We start from the raw sequence: 12,497 nt of genomic DNA, 5'->3' as shown, positions 1-12,497 counted from the left end.
AAATTGGCTGCAGCATTAAAGGACCCCAAGAACAAAGTAGTCTCGAACATTCTTAAATTGTGGAAGTTTGGAAACAAAACTCTTACTAGAGCTGGCCGCCCGGCCAAACTGAGCAATTATGAGAAAAGGGCCTTGGTCAGGGAGGTGATCAAGAACCCGATGGTCACTCTGACAGAGCTCTAAAGTTCCTCTGTGAAGATGGGAGAATTTTCCAGAAGGACAACCATCTCTACAGCACTCCACCAATCAGGAAGCCACTCCTCAGTAAAAGGCACATGACAGATTCTCAGAACATGAGAAACAAGATTCTCTGGTCTGATGAAACCAAGATTGAACTCTTTGGCCTGAATAGCAATCTGGAGGAAACCTGACACTATCCCTAATGTGAAGCATGGTGGTGGCAGCATCATGCTGTGGTGATGTTTTTCAGGGGCAGGGACTGGGAAATTAGTCAGGATCAAGGCAAAGATGAACATAGCAAAAGTACAGAGAGATCCTTGATGAAAACCTACTCCAGAGTGCTCAGGACCTCAGACTGGGACTAAGGTTCACCTTCAAACAGGACAATGACGATAAGCACACAGCCAAGACAACGCAGGAGTGGCTTCGGGAAAGTCTCTGAATGTCCTTGAGTGGCCCAGCCAGAGCCTGGACTTGAACCCGATCAAACATCTTTGGAGAGACCTGAAAATAGCTGTGCAGCAACACTCCCCATCCAACCTGACAAAGCTTGAGAGGATCTGCAGAGAAGAATGGGAGAAACTCCCCAAATACAGGTGTGCCAAGCTTATAGTGTCATACCCAAGAAGACTTGAGGTTGTAATCGCTGCCAAAGGTGCTTCAACAAAGTACTGAGTTAAGGGTCTGAATACTTATGTTAATTTGATAATTAAGTTGAGTATATATTTTTTGCTTGGTCGTTATGAGGTATTGTGTGTAGATTGATGAGTGGAAAAAACTATTTAATCCATTTTAGAATAAGGCTGTAACATAAACAAATGTGGAAAAGGTGAATGGGTCTGAATACTGCCTTCACTGCCAAACGTGCTTCAACAAAGTACAGAGTAAAGGGCCTGAATACTTTTTGTTTTGGTTGAAATTATTCAACATTTAAAAAAAACTGTTTTTGATTTGTCATTATGGGGTATAGTGTGTAGATTGATAGGGGGGGGGGGACAATTTAATCCATTTTAGAATAGGGCTGTAACCTAACAAAATGTGGAAAGAGTCAAGGAGTCTGAATAGTTTCTGAGGGCACCGTAAATGCACCCTGATGGAACCTGCAGAGAGCTTGCTACCTAGGACAGTGTGAGCAGCCAGAGTCACAGCAGCAGTGTTTTCAGCCTTATTGAAACTAATGCATGTTGGAGCAAATATATGTGTCAATTCATGTGCATGTGTTCAGATTTGGACCTCTCTTATTCAAATATAAATTGAATGGGGACCGCTCGGATCCGGTCCAAATGTAGCCACTAATGTTGGATTCTGTCCTGCATCAGATACCATGATTACTACTAATAACCTCCTGCCATGTTTAGGCCCTATATAGTGGCCATGTTTTATCACAACAATGAAAATCAAGCAGCTTGCTGTATTAATGGCTATGCTGTGTCTGGGTGCAGCTGGTCATTATGGGTCCATGTGGGTGTTATGCTACTCTTACCCACACAGCCTTCCTGTCTGTCACTCTGTTATTCTGTAATGTGGCACTCTGACCACAGACACTTTGTTAGAGGACAAAAACATTTCCTTTCTCAAAGCAGGTAGCGGGTAATAAAAGTCACACTCTAAGCATCAACCAAATGGCAATTGAGAGAGGAGAGAAGACCTCAATATAAGCATTGTTTGGGGATGAGAACTGTGGAACACACCAATTACTACTCCCAGTCAGTCCCCCAAAAAACAGAAATCAATGAGGACACAAAACTGAACAATCAGCTGCCCTCAGCTATCAACGTTGGAGTGGAATATGCAAAAATGCCAATTAAATGTGTTAGCATACACACACTTTTTCATGATATCCAAGCATCTGTAGCATTAGGCATGGTTCTCTTTATGCAAAATGGAGGCAGGGAAATGAATACGCAATCTACCACTGTTTTCATCATTAGTGAGCTACATCTCCAGCTAGGCTGCTCTGAGCCCATGGATGGGAGAGACTTTGTGTGCCCTCGATTGCCAAATTAATTCTTGTCTTGACATCTTAATTCTCAGTTCTTGTGTGTGGTCAAATCAGGCTACTATAGAAAAGCAATCAAGCAATTATTCCTAAATGATATTTTCCCAACACACACTGATTGGTGATTCTTTTCTTATTGGGTAAGCTCATTCATTCTGAGCAGCTTGCTTGTTATGCCTCTACCATTACTCCTTCCCCTCTCATTTTACCTCTCTCCCTCCCTCCCTCCCTCCCTCCCTCCCTCCCTCCCTCCCAGCACCAGGCCGCTGATGTTGTGAGATGACACACTCTACAAACGCCCAATGATCTATGGCATTGTCTATTCCTCCAATTACTATTCACATCTCGGATTAACTTTGATGTGGAACCTAATGAGATAGGGAAGTTATCAAGGCAGTGGCTGATAGTGGTCTCATTTATTCCAGCACCTGGAACCGGCGAGTGACAAAAACTAATGAGGAGGAGTCTGCCAGTAAATCCCAGAGAGTTAAGGCAAGGAGAGTCTCCAGTAGCAGCACATCTTCAGTTCATCAGCCTATATGAAATGGTCTGGGTGCAGCTACAGCAACATGGAGACACATATGTTGCCTGTTTAAGAACCAGGAAGTTTGGAGGAGATAACGAACCATCTCTCTTCCCTCCAGCATCTCTCTCTTAACAGCTACTCCAAGGCTTTAACGGCCAGGCTAATTGCTGGGTTTGTTTTGCTGTGGGGGGTGTGGAAGTTACAGTATAGACCTTATCTAGGAGCATTAAAACCATTATGCTCCACATTTGGCCCCAGTGTAATCCAGAAATGTGTGGCAGAAATGGGGGAGAATATTTGACTATCACTGAATGGTCATTATAAGGGAAATAGTGTACATATTCAGTATTTGAATTGAAAACCGTTATCTGTGAATAGGGTCTGCACAATAGTAAATTATGTTAAAGAGAAATATGCATTACCATAATCCATAATACCACGAATTTACAACAATGAAACAGAGCAGTACAATAGTGCCATTTAATTTGAAACAATACCCTACCGTATGGTAGTGACATTTAATTTGAAACAATACCCTACCGTATGGTAGTGCCATTTAATTTGAAACAATACCCTACCGTATGGTAGTGACATTTAATTTGAAACAATACCCTACCGTATGGTAGTGCCATTTAATTTGAAACAATACCCTACCGTATGGTAGTGACATTTAATTTGACACAATACACTACTGTATGGTAGTGACATTTAATTTGAAACAATACCCTACCGAATGGTAGTGACATTTAATTTGAAACAATACCCTACTGTATGGTAGTGACATTTAATTTGAAACAATACCCTACTGTATGGTAGTGACATTTAATTTGAAACAATACCCTACCGTATGGTAGTGCCATTTAATTTGAAACAATACCCTACCGTATGGTAGTGCCATTTAATTTGAAACAATACCCTACCGTATGGTAGTGCCATTTAATTTGAAACAATACCCTACCGTATGGTAGTGACATTTAATTTGAAACAATACCCTACTGTATGGTAGTGACATTTAATTTGAAACAATACCCTACCGAATGGTAGTGACATTTAATTTGAAACAATACCCTACTGTATGGTAGTGACATTTAATTTGAAACAATACCCTACTGTATGGTAGTGACATTTAATTTGAAACAATACCCTACCGTATGGTAGTGCCATTTAATTTGAAACAATACCCTACTGTATGGTAGTGCCATTTAATTTGAAACAATACCCTACTGTATGGTAGTGACATTTAATTTGAAACAATACCCTACTGTATGGTAGTGACATTTAATTTGAAACAATACCCTACTGTATGGTAGTGACATTTAATTTGAAACAATACCCTACCGTATGGTAGTGACATGTTTTTAATGGCAGGAACTTAATTAAATTGCCCACCATTTGCTTTAATGTCATGTCTGCTCTCTATCTGACACACTATCATGCTCCATTTCACCAAATGATTGTTTCAAATAAATTCACAAGAACATTAAACAATTGTCTTTGATTTGAAAATGTATGTTTCATTTTGATTGTCATTTGAATAAACTTTGAATAAAACATTTCAGCTCTTCAACTATTTCTCCCTGTACAACCTTTCGCTGTATTGCACATTTTTACATTTACATCCTTTATCAGAAGCCCTTATCCAGAGCGACTAGCGTTAAGTGACAGATTTTTCAGCTAGTCGGCCTGGGATTCAAACCAGCGACCTTTTGGTTACTGGCCCGTTACTGGCTACCTACCGCCTAATGTACTGTAAGGCAATGTCATTATTGCTGAAAAACGGAATTATTGTCTATGAAAATATAATCAAAGGGTTATAATATATTGCATTTAACAATACCATTGTTCATTATAATCTAATGGTGCTTTAAAATAATACTTTAATTATCAAGCAGAAACATATTACTGTAATATCGCTTAGGGAAGGAAAATAACTGAATGTGAAGTTAACAGTGAATTCTCCTGCACTGACTGACTTTGTGTAGAGTAGCAGGAAGTGTGTGCCTTTTGATTCAGAGTATAAAAGTAACTCATATTTGTACATCTAACACATACTCGAAGTGAATGAGCAGCCCATGAATGTGTTTCTATGAGGTAGTGGAGAGCTCTACAGACTTTAAAGCCCAAGACCAATTAAGCCTTGCCTCATCGGGAGAAAGAGAGGAGCTGAAAGCTGAACACGTTAGATAATGCTGCCTCGTAAAGGCGCCGACTCGCTCAGTGTAAAATTAGAAAGACAGAAAATCTTGATAAAGGGAGAAAAAAAAAACAGACAGACACTAGGGGGAGAACGGAAAGAGATGGTGAACACAGTGGATGTTCCAGCCACGCTAAGCTTATGGATGTCGGTACCACAGCTTCTGAAGTCCTGCACACCAGACAGATAGACAGACATCTCCCCATCCCCTTAGCTCCTCTCTCTTTATCTCTGTCTTTAAATATCTCTCTCTTTACCTCTCTCTCTCAGACGTGTCATCAGACGTTGAAGAAAACAGAGAAATACTTGACAGAGAGGTATGGGAAGAGAGCATTCTTTGCACTGCTGCTTCAAAATGTGGAGGGTTGAAGAGGCTAGGAAAAGCAACTCAGAATGTGGAGGGTTGAAGAGGCTAGGAAAAGCAACTCAGAATGTGGAGGGTTGAAGAGGCTAGGAAAAGCAACTCAGAATGTGGAGGGTTGAAGAGGCTAGGAAAAGCAACTCAGAATGTGGAGGGTTGAAGAGGCTAGGAAAAGCAACTCAGAATGTGGAGGGTTGAAGAGGCTAGGGCTAGGAAAAGCAACTCAGAATGTGGAGGGTTGAAGAGGCTAGGAAAAGCAACTCAGAATGTGGAGGGTTGAAGAGGCTAGGAAAAGCAACTCAGAATGTGGAGGGTTGAAGAGGCTAGGAAAAGCAACTCAGAATGTGGAGGGTTGAAGAGGCTAGGAAAAGCAACTCAAAATGTGGAGGGTTGAAGAGGCTAGGAAAAGCAACTCAAAATGTGTTTGTTTATTTGTTGTCTTTTCTCTCCCTCTCCTTTATGGAGGCAGGCTGGAGGTCTCAGCCATATTCAGATGGCCTCATCCCTGATCTGCATAGTGGTGTGAGACAAACACTCATTTATTAGATCATTTACAAATCAATCATTCAAACCATATCATTCAATAAGATGACCCCCTTTCATTTATTCCACAGACATTATTGGTTAAGAAGAAAATAGCTATTTGCTCAACAAATGTTTAGTGTTATTCAACAACACCATGCTAAAGTGCACTGACAGAATTATCTTATGATCATAGCAATCGAAATGATGAGCTTTTCTGGAGTTATTTGACTCTGAGCAACATACAAATTACACATTTTAATAGCAATGCCCATGCCCTGTCCAGTTGAGGTTTAGTCTTTTTCAGCCATCTAAAGTCAGCAAAAAATGTCCTCTCACTGTCAACTGCGTTTACTTTCAGCAAACTTAACATGTGTAAATATTTGTATGAACATAAGATTCAACAACTGAGACATAAACTGAACAAGTTCCACAGACCTGTGACTAACAGAAATGGAATAATGTGTCCCTGAACCAAAGGGGGGGTCAAAATCAAAAGTAACAGTCAGTATGTGGTCTGGCCGCAAGCTGCATTAAGTACTGCAGTGCATCTCCTCCTCATGGACTGCACCAGATTTGCCAGTTCTAGGGGTGAGTTGTTACCCCACTCTTCCAGCAAGGCTCCTGCAAGGTCCCCGACATTTGGGGGAATGGCACTAGCCCTCACCCTCCAATCCAACAGGTCCCAGATGTGCTCAATAGGATTGAGATCCAGGCCCTTCGCTGACCATGGCAGAACACTGACATTCCTGTCTTGCAGGAAATCACGCACAGAACGAGCAGTATGGCTGGTGGCATTGTCATACTGGAGGGTCATGTCAGGATGAGCCTGCAGGAAGGGTACCACATGGGGGAGGTGGATGTCTTCCCTGTAACGCACAGCATTGAGATTACCTGCAATGACAAGCTCAGTCTGATGATGCTGTGACACACCGCCCCAGACCATGACGGACCCTACACCTCCAAATCAATCCCGCTCCAGAGTACAGGCCTCGGGGTGTAACGCTCATTCCTTCGACGATAAACACGAATTCGACCATCACACCCTGGTGAGGCAAAACCGTGACTCGTCAGTGAAGAGCACGTTTTGCCAGTCCTGTCTGGTCCTGCGACGGTGGGTTTGTCCCCCATAGGCAACGTTGTTGCCGGTGATGTCTGGTGAGGACCTGCCTTACAGCAGGCCTACAAGCCCTCAGTCCAACCTCTCTCAGCCTACTAGGGCAGTCTGAGCACTGATGGAGGGATTGTACGTTCCTGGTGTAACTCGGACAGTTGTTGTTGCCATCCTGTACCTGTCCCGCAGGTGTGATGTTCGGATGTGCCGATCCTGTGCAGGTATTGTTACACATGGTCTGCCACTGTGAGGACGATCAGCTGTCCTTGCAATTTATTGCCCTGGCCACATCTGCAGTCCTGATGCCTCCTTGCAGCATGCCCAAGGCACGTTCACGCAGATGAGCAGGGACCCTGGGCATCTTTCTTTTTGTGTTTTTCAGAGTCAGTAGAAAGGCCTCTTTAGTGTCCTAAGTTTTCATAACTGTGACCTTAAATTATCTACCGTCTGTAAACTGTTAGTGTCTTAACGACCGTTCCACAGGTGCATGTTCATGAATTGTTTATGTATCATTGAACAAGCATGGGAAACAGTGTTTAAACCTTTTACAATGAAGATCTGTGAAGTTATTTGGATTTTTACGAATTATCTTTGAAAGACAGGGTCATGAAAAAGGGACGTTTATTTTTTTGCTCAGTGTATTTCCTGTGTTTGAGGGGGTGCAAAATCCTCTTTTAAATTGATAGCTTTAATTTTACTCCTGTGACTCTTTCATACTCTTGCTTGGGCCTGTAGTTTTTTCCCGTTAACATTATGAGCTTGGAAATGTCTGTAATGACTTGTCAAACACACCCTGGTAATGGCTGAAATGGTCTCAATGGAATACATTGTCATTCAGTTTTTAATTTTAAAAAACAACCTTTATTTAACTAGGCAAGTCAGTTAAGAACAAATTCTTATTTACAATGACGGCCTAGGAACAGTGGGTTAACCTTTCGTTTACTGGCCCAACGCTCTACCCACTAGGCTCCCTGCCGCCCAGTTGCAGCTGTGAGAATGGTAAAGCTTTGTCAGGGATTAAACGCATTGTCTTGACACTTACATCAGAAAGGGAATAAAGATAACTTTATTTTGATGGGTGTTCATTTTTTGTGGAATTGAAAAAATAAACAATTGAATACAGTTGAAATGTTAACAAAATAGATTAGTGATATTATGTCTGATGTCAAACAATATAAAGTATGCATAGATTGGTATAATCTAGAGCCAAGCGAGTTGATTTTTAATCCGAGCGTGTCCTGCTATTGACACACGTGACAACGTGACAACAGATAGGCCTAGACAGAGCAGGTGATTGTAGATAGGCCTAGACAGAGCAGATGATTGCAGATAGGCCTAGACAGAGCAGGTGATTGCAGATAGGCCTAGACAGAGCAGATGATTGCAGATAAGCCTAGACAGAGCAGATGATTGCAGATAGGCCTAGACAGATCAGGTGATTGTAGATAGGCCTAGACAGAGCAGATGATTGCAGATAGGCCTAGACAGAGCAGATGATTGCAGATAGGCCTAGACAGAGCAGGTGATTGCAGATAGGCATAGACAGAGCAGGTGATTGCAGATAGGCCTAGACAGAGCAGGTGATTGCAGATAGGCCTAGACAGAGCAGGTGATTGTAGATAGGCCTAGACAGAGCAGGTGATTGCAGATAGGCCTAGACAGAGCAGGTGATTGCAGATAGGCCTAGACAGAGCAGGTGATTGCAGATAGGCCTAGACAGAGCAGATTGATTGTAGATAGGCCTAGACAGAGCAGGTGATTGTAGATAGGCCTAGACAGAGCAGGTGATTGTAGATAGGCCTAGACAGAGCAGGTGATTGTAGATAGGCCTAGACAGAGCAGGTGATTGTAGATAGGCCTAGACAGAGCAGGTGATTGTAGATAGGCCTAGACAGAGCAGGTGATTGCAGATAGGCCTAGACAGAGCAGGTGATTGCAGATAGGCCTAGACAGAGCAGGTGATTGTAGATAGGCCTAGACAGAGCAGGTGATTGTAGATAGGCCTAGACAGAGCAGGTGATTGTAGATAGGCCTAGACAGAGCAGGTGATTGCAGATAGGTGACAGAGCAGGTGATTGCAGATAGGCCTAGACAGAGCAGATGATTGCAGATAGGCCTAGACAGAGCAGGTGATTGCAGATAGGCCTAGACAGAGCAGGTGATTGCAGATAGGCCTAGACAGAGCAGGTGATTGCAGATAGGCCTAGACAGAGCAGGTGATTGTAGATAGGCCTAGACAGAGCAGGTGATTGTAGATAGGCCTAGACAGATCAGGTGATTGCAGATAGGCCTAGACAGAGCAGGTGATTGCAGATAGGCCTAGACAGAGCAGGTGATTGTAGATAGGCCTAGACAGAGCAGGTGATTGCAGATAGGCCTAGACAGAGCAGGTGATTGCAGATAGGACTAGACAGAGCAGGTGATTGCAGATAGGCCTAGACAGAGCAGGTGATTGCAGATAGGACTAGACAGAGCAGGTGATTGTAGATAGGCCTAGACAGAGCAGGTGATTGCAGATAGGCCTAGACAGAGCAGGTGATTGTAGATAGGCCTAGACAGAGCAGGTGATTGCAGATAGGCCTAGACAGAGCAGGTGATTGTAGATAGGCCTAGACAGAGCAGGTGATTGTAGATAGGCCTAGACAGAGCAGGTGATTGCAGATAGGCCTAGACAGAGCAGGTGATTGCAGATAGGCCTAGACAGAGCAGGTGATTGCAGATAGGCCTAGACAGAGCAGGTGATTGTAGATAGGCCTAGACAGAGCAGGTGATTGCAGATAGGCCTAGACAGAGCAGGTGATTGGTGGCTACAGCCCTGTTCCACCCTTTAATGTTGAGAAATTAATTCCTGCTCTTTTCCTTCAATACAGCATCAACAATAGTCATTAATTAAATAGCTTACTGCAAAAGGATCAGGTGTCGTTTGTTTTAATTTGAGGTAGAAAATAATATTATTTTGCTGGTCACAGGCCTATATTTAGTGGGATGCTTGGAGGAGGGTGTATAGATGCTGCTTTCTTTGAAGATGTTTCTGTCCATTTCCTGAGCTGCATTTGGCTCCTCGCTCCCTTTGTTGACTTTGTCCTGCCTCTCCCCAATAAACAATCCCCGGGCTGATACAATGCCAGGTTCTGTCTGAAACAATCAGGACTCGTGCCCCTCTCAAGCATGCCAAGCAAATCAAACCCCAGGCAGAGACAAACAGGCGGTGCAGCTGTCCTCAGACAAAATCAACCACTTCCGGGCCAGAGAGAAGGACTGGGGTGCTGGGCAAACCCTAAATGGACCATTGTTGATGCTCTCCCAGAAACCCATAGTACCACACAACACTCGATTGTGGTGGAAAATGATTATATCCCCCTCTCTCCTCGCTGTTGCACAAGGCAACCTCGTGGCAGTCTGTAGGGGGGAAGAATAGGCCCACCCTGCTGGAAATGTGTGGAATGGATCCAGTCGAGTCTACGACAACACTCGCCACAACCAGTATCCCGAGTGAAGCAGATTCTGCATGTCTGGCAGTCAAGGCACTCGACATACCACAGCAGTTTGACAGGGTGTTGAAAGCAGGTTCACATTTTAATATTCAGTGCACCTATTCATTAACATTCTATTCTGGTCCACAATGGAGACTGGAGAGGCTTTGACCCACCACATTCTCAGATCAAGGTCACTAACTAAGAAAACAAAATCTGCATTGTATTCCTGCCGCTTTTTATCTCCCAGATTGCCATACCCCACCAAAAATGTCTCCCCTCACAGATGAATACATTCATCATGTTCTCAATTTGGATGCTTCTCAAAGAAAATGTTTAAAGTTAAATTATTATTTTGATCTCATACTATGAAGGGCAATTTCATCTTAAGGACAGGGCAGTTGGAGTCATGGTACATTTGGGATTTGTTAAAGGATGGACCTCTTTATTCAATCCCACACTCTCACCTACAAACATGGCTTTGTGGGGGCTCTGTCTAAAACATATCTGGAGTTCAAGCCAATAGGTGTCTAGTTTTCATGGCAACCAAGCTATGCAGTCCCCAAAGCCTATTTGAAAATATACATCCTTGCACATATGCGTGCACATACAGACGCACACACACACACACACACACACACACACACACACACACACACACACACACACACACACACACACACACACAGACGCACACACACACACAGACACACACACACACACACACACACACACACACACACACACACACACACAGAGAGAGAATAAATCCAGCCAATGAGTCGATTATGTGACTGGACCGTTTGACAAAGGGTGAGCATGTTGCAAACACATCCCCTGTCAGTACTGGGTGTATGTGGGCAGACACAGTCTCATTAAAATACATACAGACCCAGCGCAGCTTTGGTGGGTGGGAATGATGCTCCATCAATTTGTCATTACAACGGCCCTGTCCCCACCCACTGGCATGTATCTCCCTGCCACTGTCCCCTCCCAGGACAGAACAATGGTAGCCTCCTTTATTGCCTGTGTGGCCTGCCTGATCAGGGGTCAGCACTAATCCTTGGGGAGTCCTCACATTGTGTTTTACCAACCAGGGTCAAACTGTTTGAAATGAGGGGGTTTAGTTAAACATCTATTAGCAATGGTCCAATGTGTTATTGCCTGATTTATGAGAGGCTGTTGTGCTCAGCTGTCCTCATACTCAACAGCGTATGGCCAGTATGCCACATGACTCATGTTATGTGACACAGCCAACACAAAACACACCATACTGCATATGTATACAAATGAATACTGACTGAACCCATTGTACCCCTAACACGTCAAAATATATAGATCATGTGTTACATATATAATTAAAGAATAAATTGAGCCTGTTCAAAAAGTACTATTTCAGATGCTGACAGACAGCCCTCTTTGCCACTGAGAGGCGCCATGCTCTTCAGCGCTTACTAAAACAAGTTGAAAGAGAAACATCTGTTGTGGTGGATTCTGTGTAGCCTGACTGTTAGCTTGGTTAGTGTAGCTGACATTCAAAGAGGGGAGAAACACGGACAACAATCCCAGCAGTCCCTGCTGTGATAAGACATTTCACATGGTGGCCGTGTCTTTTGATACAGCTCTTGTGATCCCTGCTGGTGTGGCTTTTAGAAGGTAGCCGACACACACGCACACACACACAGCACAGGCCCATGGCAACACAAGTGCTAACCACTATACCAAATGTGAACATATCTCATTATTTCTGCATTCCTAGGATTCTGTTTTTATGGTATTCAAGAAATATTGGGTCAGAGAAAGAATAAATATCAGACTCATAAATTCCACCATAGAGCCTGCATGACATAAAAACGTTATTTACTCTATCCTTTTACCAATATGCATTGAATACTGCTTCTCGGCTAAACTAGCTACCCTCCAAACAAGCAGAGAAAGCAAGACTTCCATGTCCATGAGAGTAGACTTGTATCTGGGGAAGAGGGAGGAGTTATATCTGGGGGAAGAGGGAGGAGTTATATCTGGGGGAAGAGAGAAGACTTATATCTGGGGGAAGAGGGAAGAGTTATATCTGGGGAAGAGGGAGGAGTTATATCTGGGGGAAGAGGGAGGAGTTATATCTGGGGGA

This window comes from Oncorhynchus nerka, linkage group LG18 (genome assembly GCF_034236695.1).
Source record: "Oncorhynchus nerka isolate Pitt River linkage group LG18, Oner_Uvic_2.0, whole genome shotgun sequence".
Taxonomy (NCBI): domain Eukaryota; kingdom Metazoa; phylum Chordata; class Actinopteri; order Salmoniformes; family Salmonidae; genus Oncorhynchus; species Oncorhynchus nerka.
Note: the sequence above shows the minus strand (reverse complement) of the source record.